Source organism: Schistocerca gregaria, chromosome X (genome assembly GCF_023897955.1).
Source record: "Schistocerca gregaria isolate iqSchGreg1 chromosome X, iqSchGreg1.2, whole genome shotgun sequence".
NCBI classification, from domain to species: Eukaryota; Metazoa; Arthropoda; class Insecta; order Orthoptera; family Acrididae; genus Schistocerca; species Schistocerca gregaria.
Genome location: NC_064931.1, coordinates 29,812,223 through 29,834,591, shown reverse-complemented (window position 1 = coordinate 29,834,591; position 22,369 = coordinate 29,812,223).

Here is a 22,369-nt window from a genome sequence, read left to right as displayed (position 1 = left end):
CACTGATGTAGTAAAGTAAATGTTTGTCTCTCTCAGTTAAATGATCAGATAGCTGTGTAATTCTGTATTAGAGAAATATGGTACCGATGTGTGAAGTTGTATAAACAAATACCATATTAGCTAGGGCTCCTTGTGCTTGCCAAACACATGGTACACAAAGTAAGTGTGTACCCCCCTGAGGAATAATGTAATTATACCCTCAGGTATTACAGATTACAGCAATGGAATGAAATGTATCACGAAAAATTTTCTTTTTAATTCAACAATCTTGATAAATAAATGGTTTAAGTACCAAATTAATCACTCAAATGCGTGCCCTGTAGTGCTAAATGTGCGTTTTGCTGTAAGATAATTCTGTGGAACTGTCGTAGTTATCGTCCTCTGTAAGCAAAGTTCTGCTGAAGTCAATGTACTTACCTCATCATAAACGAAAGTGAAATACTTTCCGTATAGATATCGTAGTTATTACGTACCTTACCGTGATCAAGAAAGTACTATAATGTAACGTATTGTTGTGCTACGATAAAGGCTGTCTCATTGTAGCTATACCACAAAAGTTACTACTAAAACATGTTTTACTTTCCAGAATAATACAGAAAAACAGTGCAGATATAAAACAGATACACCGCAAAAGCAACAATGTAAATCGTGTCACATATTAGTAGCTATCAGAGAAACCAAACGCTAAGTCATCTTTAATCTCACCGAATGTACTTCAAATAAAGAATGTGTTTTCAAGTAAACCAAAATGTGGCATTAAAATCTCATTAGAAGTACTGGTAAATGTTCTAAGCATGTAAGCCTTATAGTTGTTACATAATCATGCAACTAACAAGCAAGAATGTACAAATAACAACACTGTGTCGTCTGTTCACTATAACAATGCATTCGTAATTTCTGTTTAAAAATGTTCCCTAGGTTCTAGACTGTATAGTTAACTTCAAAACATTGTTGCATGTTAACAGATTCTAAGTCTGACAAAGTATACTAGTAACGTGAAGTGAACAGCTTTATGGCAAAGACAAAGTTAAAAAGCAGATTATCTTTCAATAAACGGTTTTACATGTGAAATGTGGTGTAAACCTTTTACCCTTTATAGTACTCAGAGTTTGAACTTGAATGCAATTATCATGCGGTATACGTCGGTAAAGAATACTGGAATTTTTCTCAAGGTTAGCGCCTATGTTATTTTTCTCTGAGCCAGCCGGCGCACGCGGCTGCCTGCGGTTCGGGTCATTGTCTGTCTCTTTGTTGGCGCGCGCCGTTATTGGGATTAGGAGACCTAACTTCTACAAATTCACCTTGACGAGAAGGCCCTGACCTGTTTGAAGCTCGCCAGTTCTGATGGAATTCAGCTCTGTCGTTTTGTCGGTAGTTTACATAGTTTCTTGTTTGTCGGTCATGTGGTGGGGAATTTCTCCCGGAATCGTAACTGCGCGCTGAACTGTTGCGTCTGAAATTATTCTGTCTCCCTAGATAATAATAATTTTGGTTCCCGTATTGTCTGTTTCTCTGAGTGTTTCTGTGATATTCATTACCGCAGAGAGGTGATCTTTCCTTGTAATAATTACTACTCTGCCAACGGTTGTCATACGGGTGGTGTCTGTTTTGGTCACGATTTGCGTTGTAAGAATAGACTTGTCGTGTCTAGTTATTGTTTCTGTCGTCACGGAATTGTGACGGATGTGAACTGTAGTGATTGTTTTCCTGTTTTCGCATCCCGCGACTGTCTGTGTCAATTTCTAATTCTTGTAAGAGTCCCTGAAAAGCTTCAATGTCGTCTTTGCAACTTCCTACCAAAATAATGTGTCGTAAATGTTCAGGCAATTTGATTAAGCACATGCGGATGAGTTCTGAGGGGCTGTATGGGTTAGAAAGATACTGATTCTTATGCAACATGTCTTCAAAATATTTCACAAGACTGGAAAATTCAGATTGTTCGAAATGTTTCATCATCATGATGCCATGTTTTACTCGGTCTTGTGTGGCTTGGGACCAAAATTCTCCTTCACTGTGGCAATCGTGAATGACCGATCGCATTCTTACAGCTGGTTCATTCTCTAAGTAGCCGCACATAAATTCTAATCTGTGCTCTAGTGACCAGTTGGGAGGAAAACAATGAGAGAATTGATGGAGCCACGCTTGTGGATGAATGTCGTTGCCAAAATTCTTAAATGTTTTGAATTTACGTGTAGTAATGAACAGCTTATAGTCAAAATCATCGTGTCGGCGGATAGCATATCGGTCATTGTTACGTCGTTTCGGCGGTTCCATCTCAAAATTCGGTGTACTTTGCCAATTTCTTTCATAATCTCCAAAGTGCCCTGTGTTGTTATTTTGTGGCAGTTCCGTATTTTTATGTCCCTCTTCCCGTATTGGAGTGCGAGTGTCCTCTGAAATACGTAATTCTTGTATTACCTGTGTCAACTGATCTTGTACTTCCCGGATTTCTCTTTGGTGTTGCGTATTAATTTGATTCCGATTTTGTTTGAATTTCCTAATTTGTTCCAACTCTTCTGTGTCATTAAAGACTACCGGTTTTGTGTCATTCAGATTATCATCTACCTTCGTAGATAAATTAGTGAACTGATCCGAAAGTTCGGCTACTTTTTCCGATAGTGAACACATTTCCTCAGTGTGTTTTTCTGAACCAAGTTTCAGAGTGTCCATTTGTGTTGAAATCGAATCTACTGTGTCCTTTAAGTTTTCCTGAGTTCTTGCAAGTTGCGTAACCGAATCGGTGGATGCAACTGAGTCCATTTTAGCTTGCAAGGTGTCGTGATTTTCACGAACAACAGTTTGCAATTCTTTTATGGCTGCTTCGTGATTCTGTAATGAGTTTTCATGCCGCGAAAAAATAGGTTGAACATGCTCACAAATTTGTGTTTTTACGTCATTACAGATTTTTTGGCATTTCGATTCAATGTTATGTAACTCAGTAGTTAAATCTTCACGTATTTGTTCAAGTGTGGTGTCTAACTTCCGAAGATTATGTTCCATTGTGTCCAACTGTTGCTGTGTTTGTCTCTGATTTTGTTCCATTGTCTCTAACTTTTGAAGATTTTGTTCCATTGTGTCTAACTGTTGCTGTGTTTGTCTCTGGTTTTGTTTCATTTGTTGCATTAATTGTAATAACAATGCACTGGTGTCTGAAACATGTTCCTTAGTCCTATTCGGCAATGCATTTTCACCGGCAATATTCGCAGTTTGAAAAACAGAAAATGTGTCTTGACTTATTTGAGAAAACGGTGAGGACGCAAAACCTGAATCTACAGTATTTGCAAGATTGTGTCCTGTCATTTCGGAATCCTGAGGCGAGCTGTTGCCGACCGATCGATCGATAACGTTTTCCTGTTCACTAATTGTTTCACTGCCTACACCATTATTTGCAACCCGCTCCATTTCCCTATGCACAATTACCAAATTACTACTTTGAACATTAGTTAATTCATTACATGGTGGCGCTAACACACTGCTTTCGTCTTCACTGTCATTTCTCAGTTTACTTTGGGGCCTAGTATTACGTTTTTCACACGCCATTATTGTCACAATTTTTCACACGACAACACAGAAAAACACAATTTGAAAAGCAAAAATAAGAGAACACATTAACATATCACTGAAAATAATATCTAGTTAATTGCAAGCGCAGCTGCGAAATACTTTGTGCAAAACAACATGCATGCCACAACTATTTTGCTGTACAACCATGAAAGACTGCAACTACAAAGCAAATTCTCTCTATGATTACGCGCCAGCAATCCTGGCAGAGTCGCCATATGAAACGTCCCCTTTGAAAAATTTTACACGACTGTGCTTAAACTGACACACAATAGTTTTTAGCGCAACGCAATCTGACTTTCAAAAATCCCTACGAAAGAATGGCCCTGACTAACATTAATCTATACGTTTCACAAATCACTTACCTCACAAAAATCTTCGTTACTCAAGCTACTGCAATACAGCGAGCACCACTACTGCCAGCTAAATAAAATATTCAAACTACTGAAGGCACTAACTACTGACAGGCATAGTTAGCAAATGAAAGATTTTAATACAGAACAGACAATGTATTTATCTTAATAGTCATAATATATAAATCAGTTCGTGACACCAATTCTTACAAATTTCAAAACTCCGCCATCTCTCTACCCACGTCCACCACTGCTGGCGGCTCACCTCCAGCTGCGCAACGCTACGCGCTGTTAGCATCCAGCTGCCGCTGCCCGACACTACAATGGCGAGTATTACAACAATGCCAACCAGCCACAGACTGCACATGGCACAGCCAGTGATTTTCATACAGAGCGCTACGTGGCGGCAGCGTTACCAATAAAAAAAACTAAACAGCCTACTTACACCACAAAGTTCCATTTTGGGGCCCTTACTTTTTCTTGTGTATATCAATGACCTTTCATCAGTAACGTTACCAGATGCCAAGTTTGTTTTGTTTGCCAATGATACGAACATTGCAATAAAAAGCAAATCAAGTGTAGTCTTAGAAAGTTCAGCTAATAAAATATTTGTGGACATTAGTCACTGGTTCCTAGCCAATTCTTTGTCACTAAACTTTGGAAAAACATACTACATGCAGTTCAGAACTTGTAAGGGGTGTCTTATGAGTATATGCCTAACATACGATGACAAGCAGACAGAAGAAGTGGACAGTGTTAAATTCTTGGGATTACAGCTAGATAATAAATTCAACTGAGAGGAGAACACCACAGAACTGCTGAAGCGTCTTAAAAAATCTCTATTTGCAATGCGAATTGTGTCAGACATAGGGGATATAAAAATTAAAAAGCTGGCATAGTATACTTACTTTCATTCCATAATGTCATATGGGATTATTTGTGGGCTAACTCATGAAGCCAAGTAAAAGTTTTCCGGGCACAAAGACGTGCAGTAAGAGTTATATGTGGTGTGAACTCAAGAACATCCTGCAGAAGCCTGTTTAGGGAACTAGGGATACTAAGTACTGCTTCCCAATATATTTATTCCTTAATGAAATTTGTCATTAAAAATATATCACTTTTTCAAACCACAGCTCACTTCATGGAATCAATACTAGAAATAAGAATAATCTTCACAAGGATTTAAAGTCACTTAGTCTTGTACAAAAAGGTTTACATTATTCAGGAACACACATTTTCAAGAACTTGCCAGTAGCCATAAAAAGCTTAACAATCAATGAAATTCAGTTTAAGAGAAGCCGAAAGGATTTATTGGTGGCCAACTCCTCCTACTCCATTGATGAATTTCTATGTAAAACCAACTGATTTTCGTGTGTTTATACATATATATAAACTTCTGCACCATTTCAGTGCCGTAATGTGTTCATTGTAAATAAGTATTATAGTAGTTTTATTACACGTTCATTACCTTATAAATAAATAAAACACTTTTTTTTATTTTATATTCAGTGCATTAGTATTTGTAAAATGACTTTCATATAGTGTTCATTAAAAATGACGATCATTCCACTTGGGACCTGTGAAATGGTACATTAGCTTATTTGTTTTAGTAGTAAATATTTGTCATGTATTGTTGTTTTTCTGACATGTTCTACATCCTGGAGGACCTCCTCACTACGGATCAATTGGAATGAAAGTAAATTTAATCTAATCTAAACTGCGAACAGACAAGCAAAACAGAGAAATAACCAAAGAAATCAATGTGGGACGTACGACGAACGTATCCGTTTGGACAGCTTGGCGAAATTTGGCATTAATGAGCTATGACAGCAGACGAACGACGTGAGTACCTTTGATAACTGCACAACATCGCTTCTAGAGCTTCTCCTGGGCTCTAGACCATATCGACTGGACCCTAGACGACTGTAAAGCCGTAGCCTGGCCAGATCAGCCCTGATTTCAGTTGATAAGACTTGATGGTAGGGTTCGAGTGTGGCACAGACCCTACTAGCCATCGAACCAAGTTGTCAACAAGGCACTGTGCGAGTTGCTGGTAACTCCATAATCGTCTGGGCGCTGTTTATTTTACATGGAATCGGTCATTGAATGGAAATCATTTGCAGTCATTTATGGACTTCATGTTAATAAACAACGATTGACTTTTTGTGGATGACAAGTTAGATTAAGTAGTGCATAAGCTTAGGAGCCAATGACCTCACCAGTTTGGTCCCATAAAACCTTACCAAATGGTTCAAATGGCTCTGAGCACTATGGGAGTTAACATCTGATGTCATTAGTCCCCTAGAACCTAGAAGTAGTTAAACCTAACTAACCTAAGGACATCACACACATCCATGCCAGAGGCAGGACTCTGGCCAGCGACCGTAGCTGTCACGCGGTTCCAGACTGAAGCGCCTTGAACCGCTCGGCCACACAGGCCGGCAACACCTTACCACAAATTTCCTTTTTCCAATCTGTGGAATTTCAGTGCCTCGTCTTATTGCTAACTCTTTCGACTACGCTCCAAACGTAATAGTTGAGGGGGTTCAAATCTGGACTATTCGGAGGCCAAAACTCCTTTGACGTGTCAACGTTATCCGAGAGCCAGTTTTGGACTCTGCCATCCGACGCATTGTTCGTGCGCTGACGTTCAATACTGAGGCAAATTTCCTCAGCTATTGCCCCGGATCCTCTGAAATCAGTGCCTGAGCCTTTTCGATGACTGCAGCTGTTCGTGACACAAGTTTACTCGAACGAGGTTTCCTCGCCGGGTTAGTGGAATTTTCTCCGAAGCATTATTCTAGGCCTCAATATCGTAAACAGTTCATCTCGGGTACCCGAAGAATCGAACTATTTCAGTGAGCACACGCCCAGCGCGAAGACTTTCGATAATCGCGGCTCTTCGATTGCACTCCGCACTTATCCGTAACATCTCGGCCACTTTGAGGTTCTGACTGTTTACTAGATGCCTATGGTTTACAAGAACGCCAATCGCTACCTCCGAAGGAACTATGATATGGTGGGAAATTCAAATTGAAATTTGTCCGAATTTAAGCGCCGCACCGTGTAGACCATTTCCTCGTGCCGGCAGCGATCCTGGCGGCAACAGGAGGCTGACGTGGAGCGCGCGCGAGAACCCACGGCCCGTTGCAGGAGACCGCCACCTGCTGACGACTGCGAATCTCTCGCCCAGCATCAGGTCTCAAGCGACTGGAAAAACGCGCAGGTCACTCTTGTATATAAGAAGATTAAAAGAACGGACTCGCAAAATTAGGGACCAACTTCGGTTTGCTGCAGAATCCTTGTACATATTCTTAGTTAGAATATAATAAATTTTCTTGATTATGGGAAGCTCATATCCACGAATCAGCATGGTTTTAGAAAGCATCGCTCGACCGAAACTCAGCTTTTCCTTTTCTCGCATGATATACTGCGAACTGTGGATGAAGGGCAACAGGCATATTCCATATTTCCAGATTTCCGGAAAGCATTTGACAAGGTGTCCCACTGCAGGCTGTTAACGAAGCTACGAGCATATGCAATACGTTCATAGATATGTGAGTGGCTGGAAGACTTATTAAGTAATGGAACCCAGGATGTTGTCCTCGATGGCGAGTGTTCATCAGAGACAAGGATATCGTTAGCAGTGCCCCAGGGAAGTGTGATAGGATTGCTGTTCTTGATATACACAACTGATTTGGCGGACTGGGTGGGCAGCAATCTGGAGATGTTTGCTGGTGATGCTGTGATGTACGGTAAGGTGTCCTAATTGAGTGACTGTAGAAAGATACAAGATGACTCAGACAAAGTTCCTAATTTGTTTGATTAATGACAGCTAGCTCTAAATATAAGTTAATGCAGGTGAGTAGGAAAAATAAACCTGTAATGTTCAGATACAGCATTAATAGTGCATTGCTTAACACAGTCACGTGGTTTAAATGTCTGGGCGTAACGTTGCAAAGCGATATAAAATGGAACGAGCATGTTGATTGGGAGAATTTCAGGAAAGTGTGGTTCTTCTGCAAAGGAGACCGCATATATGACGCTGGTGCAACCTATTCTTGAATACTGCTCGAGCGTTTGGTTTCCTTACCAGGCCGGATTGAAAGAAGACATCGAAGCTATTCGGAGACAGGCTGTTAGATTTATTACTGGTAGGTTCTAACGACACATAAGTGCTACGTAGACGCTTCGGGAACACAAATGGGAATCCCTAGAGGGAAAGAGATGTTGTTTTCGAAGAAGACTATTGAGAAAATTTAGAGAACCAGCATCCGAAGCTGACTGCGGAAAGAGTCTACTGCCGTCAACATACAATGCGCGTAAGGATCACGTAGATACGATTCGAGAAATTAGGGCTCATACGGAGGCATAAATACAGTCGTTTTTCCCATCGCTCTGTTTACAGGTGGAAAAAGGATAGGAAATGACTCTTAGAGGTACAGGGTACCATCCGCCATGCACCATACTGAGGGTTGAGGAGTATCCATGCACATGCAGACGTAGATCCTGGCGGCGGCAGATGGAGCCCACGAGAAAGATGACCTCGGGCGCATAGATCGCAGCACACGACACTGCGGGATTTACGAGTACCCGTTTCCGGCGGGGACAGTGGAACTATTTGAGACGAATTAATAATTCTTGACTGCACGTTCTAATGCAAGAAATTTTTGGATGGCACACTACAAAGTTAAGACCTTTAGTGCGTACTTTTCCAATTACATATTGATTTCCCGGGCGCATTACACGGAGCCGAGCGTTCGCGAAGTATGGCGGACAAGCCGACTAGTGTGACGTCACAAACTCGGTGTCGAGGCCCACGAGAAAGACAGGTCGCGGCGCGTGCGTCACGGAGGCAGGCAGGAAGTCGCTCGCTCGTTCAGCTCAGCAGACAAAATGCGTTTCTAAACCTGTTAAGTCGCAGCTGAGCTTGTACGTACCAACGGGAATTGCATCTTCTACGGGACTCTGCTGTCATGAAGTCTCACTGATTCACAATACTAGTACTTTAGTCTCTTCTGCTTAACAGTCATTTCATACACGAAATGGTGCCTTATGTAACTGATAATTATTTTGGCTGATTTTAATTTTATTGTACCCCAGTACAGCCGTAACAAATTATAAGCAGGCCTATGGACTTCCGATCGTTGTAGGACTAATAACTGTAAAACTCCGTAATAGCTCACTCCGGCAGAAGATGAAATTCTCTTTTGTGCGTACAGATCTAGTTACGAGGTGACAAGTGTAGAAACGGGCGCAGGCCTACCTTGGTGACGTACGCGCGGCGGCCTGCCTTTCTCGTGGGCCTGGCTCGGTGCGGGGCCGTATTTCTCGTGGGCCCCGCAGTTGGAGGCTCACGTACAGCGCGCAAGACGTGCTTGTAGTTTCAGAAATGGGCTACTTGATTGTAAAAAAGTGCCTTTAATTAATGGACAATTTTATGTCTCCCTGTTCGTCGTCAAATATGGGGTGCCTAGGAAACCTTATTTGGATCGCTAGAAAACATTAAAGCAAATAGTATTAGTAAGTTTTATTACAAAGTGAAAAGAGACGATACTTAACTTTGCAATTACACAGACGTGTCGCAAGCAAAGGGCGACATACAAAATTAGCAATCTCTTCAGTATAAACAATCACTAGTCTGTCATACATACAGTGGACAAACGAAGTTACGACCGTTGAAGCTTCTATCGAAGTCACTAGTCTTGAAGGTGGTACTGAAAGGGACCGCGACCAAAATGGTTCAAATGGCTCTGAGTAGTATGGGACAGCTGCTGTGCTCATCAGTCCCCTAGAACTTAGAACTACCTAAACCTAACTAACCCAAGGACATCACACACATCCATGCCCGAGGCAGGATTCGAACCTGCGACCGTAGCCCAAAATGGTACAAATGGCTCTGATCACTATGGGACTTAACATCTCAGGTCATCAGTCCCCTAGAACTTAGTACTGCTTTAACCTAACTAACCTAAGGACATCACACACATCCATGCCCGAGGCAGGATTCGAACCTCCGACCGTAGCGTTCGCGCGGTTGCAGACTGAAGCCCCTAGAACCGCTCGGTCACAACGGCCGGCGACCGCGACCAGTCGGGCGTGGCGCTGATGTCTTCTTGTCATGGGGACCGCTGGTATCACGTTGTCATCCTGGAGAGGGGTCGGTGAGCGTGCGATTGGCTGACTTCATCTCACAGCCATTTCTTATCTATCGTTCCCGACCGGCGTGCCTGCTCCGTGACTTAACCCCGTAACATTCCTCGCCCCCCCCCCCCCCCCAAAGCGACGGACTGTCGTCCTGATGGAGCACAACAACGGCGGGGGAGGCAGGAGCGTGACGCAGAAACATTTGGCATGTACCGAGGGCCGTTGTCGGACACTATGACTACAGGCACACCTTCGAGGCAAAAAAATAGAGGACAACGCTTGAAATGTGCCACGTGACGTTGTCGAGTTCATTGGCACAGCAAAAAGAAACTTGCAATAAGAGTTTAGCACAATCGACCAATGAGTGTTTCAAAAAGGGCCCGCAAGGTCTACGCGCACACGTTGCCATGGTAATGGCGACTTAGGCCAAGCAGAGAATTTTTGTGGCGGGCGGACTGATTTTCCGCTCATACGTGGCACTGTGACGTCATCTGTTCTGTTTGGGTGTCCATACCCTGCCAATTACAACGTCGACGTGCTAACCGTTTCGTACAAACAATCCCCCAGTGTCCTTGGTGAAGTAACTGCAACACTTCTTTTCGCAAAGCCTTGGGGATCAACGCGAGTGCCTGTCCACTGTCATTTTGAACAAGAATCGCACCTTTCTGTATGGCGAGGCTATGCCGACGTGCAAAGTATCGGCGCACGACAGAGTGCTTTATGCTATGCAAGGAACGAGGCTAAGATGTGCGAATGTATGTCAGCAAAATGTTCGAATCTGAATCAGCTTCCGTGGCCTGAACCATTTTCCTATAGCTCAGCTGAAAAGCTTGAAGCAATTCAGAATCCTGAGCATTGATGTGAAAACAATATGCAGCAGAAGCATCAACATCTGTATCAGGTCCAATAGGAAGACGTGAAAGTGCGTGCGCATTACCTTGTCGAGCTGTTGGACAATATACAATCTTGTACCGGCATAGAGACAACAACAAAGACCATCTTTGCAATTTATGGCCAGTTCGTACAATAACTGGCTTCATCTGATGAAACAAGGGCTGAAATTGCTTGAATTTTTTGCCATACAAATAGTGTTGGAATTTGGTGACAACAGTCAATAGCCAATGCCTCTTTCTCAATTTGTGAATATTTACACTGAGCTTTGGACAACGCTTTTGATGCGAAAGCAATAGGCCTGTCTTTATCACCAAATCTGTGGGAAAGCACTGTACCGATTCCGTAAGAAAAAACGTCTACTTGCAACACAACTGGTTTGTCAGGATCAAAGTGAACCAAGCATCGATCACTGAGCAATGCATCTTTAAGTTTTTGTAAAGCTTCTTGGCACTGATCTGTTCAAACAAAGTGGACGTTCTTGCGACGCAATGGAGCTTCGATTTGTGTAACATTCGGTATGAACAAAATGTAAGTCAATTTTCCCTAAGACTGACTGCAATTCTGTGACATTGCGAGGTCCTGGCACGTCACATGTGGTTAACAAATGTAACTGAAGAGGATGTGCACTTTGACTGTTTATGGCATGAGAAAGATACTGCAACTCGGTTTTTTAAAAAATCACACTTGTCCAGTGTACACTTTAGTCCTGCATCAGATAACACACGAAACAGTGCACGCAAATTTGCAATATGATCTTCAGGTGTATGACCTGCTACGACAATATTGTCCAAATAATTTGAATACTTTGGTACTTGAGCAGTCAGCAATTCTAAATACCGTGTGAAAATGGCGAGTGCGGAAGCACTGCCGTAAGGCAAAAGCAAATATTTAAACTAGCCCAAATGAGTGTTCACAACATACTCAGTTTGAGATTCTTCATCTAGTGGTATTTGAAAACATACGTCGCGCAAATCAGCTTTTGAAAAGTAGCGACCAACGCCTAATCTGTCCATGAGATCCTGTGGGCGTGGCAATGGATAAGTATCAATCACAGTTTCTGGGCTGACTGTAGACTTAAGGTCAAACAGACGTGAATGTGTCCTGAAGGTTTGGGGAGCAAAACCAGTGACCTTGCCCATTGACTAGCTTTTGTGGACGCAATAGCTCCGCTGTCTTGCAATTCTTTAAGTTCAGCAGCGACTTTGTCCCGTAATGCAATGGGAACAGTTCTGGCCCCGCAAAATTTCGGCTGAGCGTTGTCTTTCATAGTGCAACAAAATTGCCTAAACCTTCAGAAAATAGTACAAGGAATTCCTGCAGCACTCTAGCTACAATGTCTCTGGCATTGAATGCAGTCACTGACAACACAATGTCCTGAATTTTAAAGTCAAACAAATCAAACGAATCAAGGCTAAATATCTTCTCACAATCTTGTGATTGTAGTTCAGTGAAAGTCACAGTTTGCGTATACGAGCGATACAGGAAAATTACATTTTCCAAGAACGGGAATGTTTTGTTAGGTGCGTGCTAGTTTTAGACAGGTCTGAGGAGCCTAAGAGTTAATATATGTGTTACGATGCAGCAATGTAACAGAGGCATCTATGTCCAATAGAAATTTCACACGTTTTCCGCTTATACGCAAATGGACAAAAAGTTTGTTGGACTGGCGTAGCACTGAACAAACTGTTTGCTTGTTGGTTTTGCTAATGGGTGCAGCAGGCTTTGATTATACTGTATTGATGACATGGGCCTTGTGACGCGAATTATGTGAGTGGGAACAATTCTTTTGTTTGTTCCATTGCAAACATACGGACTGTACACAACCTTTCTCGCCACAAGCATAACACTAAGCTTGTCGGAACGGGCAATCTTGGCGTTTTTGTCATGAATAGCACCGAGAGCATGACTTAATTTTGTTTGCCTGTTTAGAGAACTGTTTATGCGGCCTAGCGCGCACGGGCTGTTACTGCTTACCGGGTCGATCGTGTGCAAGGGATGATTCGACGCGACAAATTGGTGACTCCTCAAATTTATCGGCTGACACAGCACCTGAATCGTGCTGATCTAGAATTTGCACTATTTGCTGAAATGATGGATCCGCCTGTTTCAAAATCTGTTAAGTCTGACGTCAAGTATATCGTGCAAGATCACATCACGCGACAGAACATAAGGACATAAAGCACCACAAGCATATTTGAATTTGCATTTCCACTTCATACCCTGAAAATCTGTAACCCACTCGCTGTAAGTTTGTTCCGACCGTTTCTTGCAACGAAAGAATTAGGACCTAGCTGCCACCACATTCACTTGTTGGTCATAATAGAGAATCTACAATCTGTTCATAGGAAAGTTCACTCGGAATGGTATTAGGGAACAATTTCTGAATGAGGCGAAAGACTGCACTTCTTGCATTGACGAAAAGTAATGTAGTCACACAGCACCTGGTACGTTGTGGGCATTTATGTGGGCTTCATAGCGTTGCAACCTCTCGAGCAATTCCTCTTTTTCGTTAAACTGACGAAAAGCCGGTATAGCACTTGGAGTTACAGGTATTGCTTGCTGTTCTGTTGGGCGCGCAGCATTTGCCAGTATCTGCTGTACCTTGTTTAGTAGAGTGGAGATCTGCTGCGTCTGAAACATCTGTGCTAGCTGCACTGCATCTATCGCTTGTAGCTAGAGGGCCTGAGCGGGGTGTGATACAGGTGGATTGTTCATTGTGGAAGAGGCAAATGCGAAAAACAGACAAGGCAAGCAATAAAAATAAGCGCACTACCAAAGAAAATTTCTGCAACGCCCAGCTGAAAACACTGATTAGCAAAAACAAACACACCTTGCAAAGAAAAGAGACGGTAGAGTTAAGACGCCATGGAAACAATAAAGTCCACGACAAAAGAAAACAATGGCAGCTAGGAGCCGGGTTCTTCTTACACCTCGTCGCCAATTTTTATGTCTCCCTGCTCGTCGTCAAATGAGGGGTGTCTAGGAAACCTGCTTACTCGGATAGCTACACAACATTCAATCAAATCATATTAATGAGTTTTATTACAAAATGAAAAGAGACAGTACTTAACTTTGCAATTACACACATGTGTGGCAAGCAAAGGACGACATACTAATTAAGCAATCTCTTCAGTATAAACAATCTTAAGTCTGTGATACGTAAAGTGAACAAGCGAAGTAACGAGTAGTGGCGCTTCTATCCCAGTCACTAGTCTTCAATCTACTTCTGAAAGCAGTCGGCTCTGGTGCTTATGTCTTCTTCACGTAGGGGCCGCCTCTGTCGCGCTGTCGTCCTGGAGAGGGGCCAGTCAGCGTGCGATTGGTTGACGTCTTCTCACAGCCATCTCTTCTCTATCGTTCCCGACTGGCGTGCCGCCTCTTTGCCTTTACGCCATAACAGAAATCATCACACCTTTTCAGTAAACTGTAATACAAATATTCGCTAAAATGTGACAACATTCCCATCTTCTTCATGTGCTCCTAAGAGAACGTTTGTGCTCAACTTGCGAGGTGCCGGGGCTAGCAGTGTATTCTTGCACAATGTTCACGACTGTGCTGAGAATGAGGCACTAAATCACATTGTTAGAAATACTCGAAACACTTCACAAATTCGTTGGTTTCTCTGAGGGGTTTGGTATGTTGAGTCATATGCATTGATGCACGTGGTTCCATGTCTTGAGCATCGGAGGGGGGGGGGGGGGGGGGGCTTTTGGGATGTGGCCACAGTACTGACACACATAGGGCTAAACGTCGGATGTTGTTGCTACGTTGTTGCAACAGCAATAGGGTTTGCTGGAGCACATGTAGTACGCTGTTGAGATTGCAGTAAGACCCACACATATGATCACGGCAGTACGGTAGGAAGACATAGTGATAGGCTCTCCTCACTTCGATTAATTGTCTTTGAGGTCTACTAGTTGGGATGCATCACTAGTACAGATCTCTTCTCTCCCTGGACAGTACTTTACGTTTCCCAATATTGAAGTTCGACGAGGGATGATGACACGAGGGGTGACTCCACAAGTGTGTGAGGTCATCCATACAGGATAGAACTAGGAGCGACGATTGCTACAACTGCTCTCTAATAGAGAGGAGAAGTTAGAAATGAGACAATTCATTTTTTAGAGTTTGTGGCACGATACTGCTTTGTATACGCAGATAAATGGCTGTCGCGTCCGGAGGGTGTCCGGACATTTGCCACGCCGGACATTTGGCACGATTTTACCTGCTCCGAAGGGTCGGGTCGCTTGTCTCCCCCCCCCCCCCCCCTCCTCTTCCTCCTTCTCCTCACCCGCCCGCCCAGTTTGCTTTCGGAGTTCCTAACGTGACCATCAGTATGAAAGTTATTACAACGATCAAGGGCAGGCCTCCTGCTCATTACAAAGGTTACGCGTATATTTTACAGAGGGAATCTAAAGAAGGTGGTGTTACATGAATGTGCTTAAACCGAAAAGCGGATCATTGCAAGGAAAAGCTGCTTTCGAGGAACGGAGAAATGTTGAACGTATTAGAACATCTCTGTGGACCACCTGACGATGCCGCTCTCCCGAGAAGAAACTACACAGTTATCGGAGATTTACGCGGATGAAGCTGGAAATCTACATAACAAAGTTTATGACTTTCTTACAGTGATGCCTAATTCAAAATCAATGAAGAGAACCATGCGTCGTTGACGGAGTCAAGAGCGGGGGAACCAACAAGAGCCTAAGAACACTTATGAAATTGATCTTCATGAAGATCTATTAAAAATGGGAGATGGCCGTAGTTTTCTTCTGGAAGACGATAGATTAGAGGTGAGAATAATGATTTTTAGTGGAAGCAAATGAAAAGAAAATTTAAAAACATGTTCCCATGTTTTTATGGATGGAACATTTACGAGATGCAGCAAGCAGTTTGCACAGATCTACACCATACACGTAAACTTAGGAGACCCGATTAAAGAAACAAACATTCTTCCTACTGTATTTGCACTGCTCCCTAATAAGATGAAAGACGCGTATGTTCGTCTGTTTCGTTTAATAAAAAAGGCAGTCTCTGAGTGGTGTCCTAAACAAGTAAAGGTGGACTTTGAGGCAGCTGCGAAATCGGCCATTCGTCAAGTTTTTCCAACAACTGAAATAAATGGATTCTATTTCCATATGAAGAAGAGTTTATGGAGAAGAATTCGAATTCTCGGTCTAACTGAGGAGTACCGATAGAACGAGGATTTAAGACTTCACGTCAGCATGTGTGCAGCGCTGGCAGTTGTAAAACCGGTGGACGCAAGCAATGGATGGATTGATATTCATGCAGAAGCTCCTGATAACGGAAGGTTCTCTCAATTTTTTGACTACTTTGTGGATAACTGGCTAGAGAATGAGGATATCGCAATAGAAATGTGGGACTGTTACGGGAAAAAGCACCGAACGACGAATGCTGTTGAAGGGTGGCACAACAAAATAATTAGTATTATTGAAAACCCTCACCCTAGAATCAAGTATTTGGTAGAGTGCTTGAAAAAGGAAGCAGAGCTTACAAACTGCATGCACATGAAATTGGAAATGAATCTTGAAGGTAAGAAGAGGAAGAAGAAGTACTTGAAGCTGGACGACAGGATAGAGAGAATCGTAAAGAATTATGAAGAGACTGGCAACATTACGCCTTGCTTGAAAGCCATTGCCCATATTCAGAAACTGGACTAAAATACGTTAGAAATAATGTATGAAAAATTATGAAGACCACGGAGTCCTCGCAGATTACTGAGATAAAATTATCAAAACATTGAAGCAGCATTATCGGAGCTAATATTAAGTTGTAGGTCGAAAGCCTTTGCAAAGTGTGATGCGAATCAGCCCTTAATGTAAAAATTAAAAAGTGCTTCAAGCCTCACAAAACTATCCTTATTGTTGTCACGTTAAGATAACTTTTTTCTACCTTCCAATATTATGGCCATACTATTAAATAATTGTGAATTGTAAAATAATTTTCTGAAGCTTCAGAATCGCAACTATCACCTAAAAATCATGGTTTGGTAAACTGATAGTATACGCTTTTGTAAAAGAAAATGGGAACTGGACCTTTGAATTGCACCTAAAATTGACTTCCCAAAACTGATCTGACCCTAAGGTTGACAATTTTGGCACCTCAAATATTTTTTATTTAAATTTAGCTGCAAACATTTATAGTAAATGTAAATCTACTTAAGTACATTTAGATATAGTCCTTTAAAAATTAAAATTTCTTACTAAATTGTTGATTATCTTTAAACAGGTCCGTAAAAGCAAGGAGCTTACTACTGAAAACTAATTGTTACTAAAGAACATCAGAGTCAAATGTATTTGACCTACTTTTCTTATACATTAGAGACTTTTTGAAAATATATTTAATTATTTCCTCTGTCACTGATAGTGTAATTTCAGTTGCTTTGCAACACCAGGGATATCTACTACTAAATTATGTTTGCAGATGTTCTCATTTCGAATTCTGTAATATTTACTTCGTCTTCTTTGGTGAAGGAATTTCGGAAAATGCATTTAGTAACTCCACTTTAGTGGCACTGTCATCAGTAACATTACCGTCGATGTCGCGCAGTAAAGATACTGAGCCTCTCCGTTGGTTTACTTAATATACGACCAGAATCTCTTTGGATTTTCCGCCACATTTCTAGAGCGAGTTTCGTTGTGGAAACTATTAAATGCATCTCGCATTTAAATACGCAATAAATTTCGAGGCTCAGTAAAACTTCACCAATCTTGGAGATTTTGCGTTCGTCTAAATTACACGTGCCTTTTGCGGTGCTCCTGCAACAGCTTTCTGTCGTGTTTTGTACCGAATACCTCGAGTGCTGTTGATACTATTTCTTTGAACTTAAGCCACATATGGTCTTCATTTACATAGTTTGGAAGTATTGGAGACTATCTCTTAGAAAGACGTCACCCGAATTTTTAGCTGCTTTTATAAATAGATATATTTCGCGTTTAGTTTTGGTGAATTTCTTTGTTACGGAAGTGAGCCTCGCTACGACTGCGTGTTCACTAATTCCTGTATCCGTCGTGATGCTCGGGATTATTTGTGGCTAAGAGGTCAAGTGTGTTTTCGTAACCATTTACAATTTGAAAGGCCTCATCAACTAATTGTTAAAAATAATTTTAAAAAAATCATTTAGAACAATTACGGGAGTTTTTTTCTATTTACAATAGGGTATATGAAAATGTATTTTTGTCAACATGCGGAAGGTAGATGGAAGTAACTGCCAACTATAATTGTATGAGTAGGGCACCTATTTGTGATGAGACTCAAGTTTTCTTTGAACTGTTCAGCAACTGTTTCATCTGAGACAGGGGGTCGGTAAAAGGAGCCAGTTATTAATTTATTCCGGTTGTCGAATATAACATCTGCCCATACTAAGTCACAGGAACTATCTGCTTCAGAGTCGATTGTGAGCTTAAATTATTTTTCCATAAGTTTTCCTTCTTGTTTCTGTTGTACTGCAGATAATTACAATTATGGCTTTTCGCTCCAGAACCTAAGATACTTTCTCTGTGACTAAATACCAGAGCTAAACAATGTTGGACAACAACGTACATTACAAGCGTAGCATTCTGTATTACTTCATTTCCTTTTTTCTAACATTTTAAAATTGTAAGTCGACTTTAGATGACATGTCAATCATAGATGTTCTTATCTCTATTTAGTGAACGTGTTTTCAGTTATGTTTTGAACATTGCCCCGCTTCACTTTATTAAGTAATGTTTTTAGAGAGCAAATTAATATGGAGTATGCTGTTCTTCTTTTCAAACATTGACATACCCATTTATTCTTTCCCTATTGTCTTTTGGGTATGTAGTTGTAGTAATTAAAGTAAGCACAAATGCATTGGTAAAAAAAAATGATTAGCGTACATTCGCATTCTCGTTACATCGTTCCTTTCTTGTTGCTCCCATGGCGATGGACTGTTTCTATCGCAATCAGTAAGCGTGAAAGGAAGCCACCGTACAGACAGAGGAATCTATATTTATATTTGGCAGAACTAATTACATACTGACATAATCGTCGGTATTGCTTTCGTTTCCCAAAAGTTATAAATATTTCGATTTCGGAAAAGAAGCTCTGTATTTGGCCAAGATGTCGAAGAAGAAGGTCCCTTACGTACTGGTTGTATCGAGTAAGCTGTGGAGACGGCGGTTTGAAAGCGGATAGAGATAGTACGGGGAAGGGCGTCCCTTACCTGAGGGATCGCTACTCAAGCTACCTGGCGAAGGGGCAAGTGTGGCAAATGTCCGGCGTGGCAAATGTTCGGCGTGGCAAATGTCCGGCATTCGTCCGGAGAGCTAGCTGGCTGTTGCGTGATGGTCGCGTGTCAGTGTCAACGGCCAGTCTCACTTTCGCTTCTGGCCCGGCAAGGGTTGTTCCGCGCCTAATCCCTCAGGTATACGGCCCGGTGACTGTCAGCTTGTACGACCGGACGCTCCCGCGATCTTCTCGTTAGGTGGCGCGCTGACGCTCCCCTTCTTGCAGGTAGCCGATGACCTCTTGTTTTTGCTCCGGCTGGCCTCTGCATTACCACGACACCCGTCATCTGCACAATTCTGACAAAAATCTTAGGCCTAACTTTTTCCCATGACCTTCTATGTTATAATAAATTTACATAACGATACATTGATGGTGTGTCATTTCAGACACTCTTATTTTACTTTTATAGTTATTAATCTATGGCTATCATTATAACAAAATCTTAGTGTATCTAATCTAGACATGGAAATAATTTATCTTGATATTTGTGTAGAGACCGGTCTCACTACTGTATATGGTGTGTGACAACTGATGCTATGTATTGGATGAACAACTAAATGTGCGGGCCCACACTAATATTACTATTACTTATATAGATCGACAGCAGACATGCTCAAGAATTAACTACCATTTGCCCACGATCTACATTCTGTCTTTTGAATAAATTATGTTATTATGCAGGTTGAAGTTTTACTGAGCTATAAAGAACATGCAACTATTCTACTTTCGCTCGCCCGTCGTCAATCCATCTCGGGTCTGTGGTTTGATGACCTGAAAAATAGCATCCCAACAGGCGCGCGCCAGACACTTGTGGTAGAAAACTCCCACAATCTAGTTATTGTTAAATCATAAAGTTTAGCTTATCCTAATATATGGTACTCTTCCCCCTTTTTTTAGCTTATACAATACTCTTACATAATTCCTGTTACGCTGAGATGTGCGCGCCGTACGACATGGCCTCCGAGTTCTCACTACGTCTCGCTGAAACTCCAGGGACTGGGCTAGCCATGGCTATACAAGACAATAAATTTATAGTTGCAACTTCTTTTTTTCTATTTGATGCGGTTTTCGCGATGAAAGCACACCTTTCCAGAGGCAATGTAATATGACCAAGCCGGGACTGGTTCCTGTTGATGATTCCGTCGCCCACCACACGCCAGCTACACAGTATGTCACGAATCTCCAAGTATAATTCCTTGGTTATTCATCTGTGACAGTCACGAGCAGCACGCTAAATCCCCAATACCCGGATTTCTACCGTCTTGTGCACCATTGGAGTCAAACGATCAGTGGTTCACCCCTACTTGCAAGACAGCGATGCTGGCGCACCGCTGTAAAAACAACACTGCCCATATTCATCCTCGAAATCACGCAGTATACCACAATCTTGCAGTGCACTGACGCGTGCCTGCAAGCATTGGTATGAACGCCTCACAAACTGGTTGTGGCCTCTATGGAGCGTATCACGACTCCTCAGAACGTTTCTAGGAGCCCGTTCTTGTATGCGCCCGTTTGTGCGACCTCTCCTCACTCATCATTATCCCTCACATGGACACCAGACAGGAAAGGACAAAAACATTGCTCATGGAATGGTAGTGCCTCCTACTCCATCGAAATTGCAAGTCGCGAACATAAACCAAAAAGGATAGCAGCAGTAAATTCTTATGCGAGAAAACGCAGAGTGTTAATACTTTAACAATCTTAATCTATTAATGAAACGATTATTGTTCCCCGAAGAAAGGTTCATATATTTGCCTATTCTACTATGTATACCACTTAAACTACTAATATTCCGCCGGCCGAAGTGCCCGTGCGATTCCAGGCGCTGCAGTCTGGAACCGCGAGACCGCTACAGTCGCAGGTTCGAATCCTGCCTCGGGCATGGATATGTGTGATATCCTTAGGTTAGTTAGGTATAACTAGTTCTAAGTTCTAGGGGACTAATGACCTCAGAAGTTAAGTCCCATAGTTCTCAGAGCCATTTGAGCCATACTATTACTCCACGAACTTCTTTGTGTGAGAGATGTGGTGGAGTCCTATGGACTAGCGCCAGTCCCTTGTTAGACTCCCTCTCCTCTGACGTGCATTGGGATTTGCAGGTCTAATTTCAATCTCCTGGTTCTCCTGTTGTCCTTGATTTCGCTCTCTCCAATTACAGTCGCTACGCCGTTCGTTATTCCTCCTGTCCCCGCTTCCTCGTCTAGCATGACCCTGTTCCCTGACGTTCTGGTTTCCGTGTCTCTGGTTTCCATAACCTTGGTTAGCGTAATCTTGATTTCCCTAACCTGGTTCCCTAAACGACCAGTGCGATGATGCCATCTGTTGTCGTCCTCCCTTGCTGGTCGTTGGTATTTGTTACTCTGCCCCTTCTTCCTGTCCTATGACTGGGTGTTGTGTGATGTCCTTAGGTTAGTTAGGTTTAAGTAGTTCTAAGTTCTAGGGGACTGATGACCATAGATGCTATGTCCCATAGTGCTCAGAGCCATTTGAACCATTTGAACTTCCTGTCCTTTGCATCTTGTTTGACAAAGACAACTTCGAGTTCACGCAATAGACTCTTGAATGTTTCTATGTCAGATCCACACTTCCCGACAAGTGTCTGTTGGTACCTAACTGGCAATTTGGAAAAACAAAATTTGATGAGTTCTCCCTTGCTATATGGACTATCTAAAAATTGATTCTCCTTAAGTAAATCGTCAAAAAATTTGGTTGCGCTCCTTTGCCCGGACACTTCCAGTTCAGGACAAAATATTATTTCCTCTTTAATACTGCCTTGCGTTTCCTTTGACCAGTTGGTCCGCAGGAACGCAGCAACAAATTCCTGATAAGTCTGGCACGTCGCTGCCACACCCCCATCTTTACCGCGGCTTGGCCTTCGATGTGTCCACACATGAATCCTAATTTTGCCAGGGTTGGCCATGATGACGGTAATGAATTTGTAAACTGCATCACCCAGTTCTCTGAACTTTTGGAATTTTACTATCGACAGGAAGTGATTGCGATGAAAATCCTGTCCGATCCTCGCACTGGTGTTGTCACTCGTTTCCGATACTTGCACGTCTGCTGAGTGTCCTGATCTATCTTGCTGATAACTGTGATGTACTAACTCTGTATCACAGTGGAAGTGGCAATCAGCAAACACT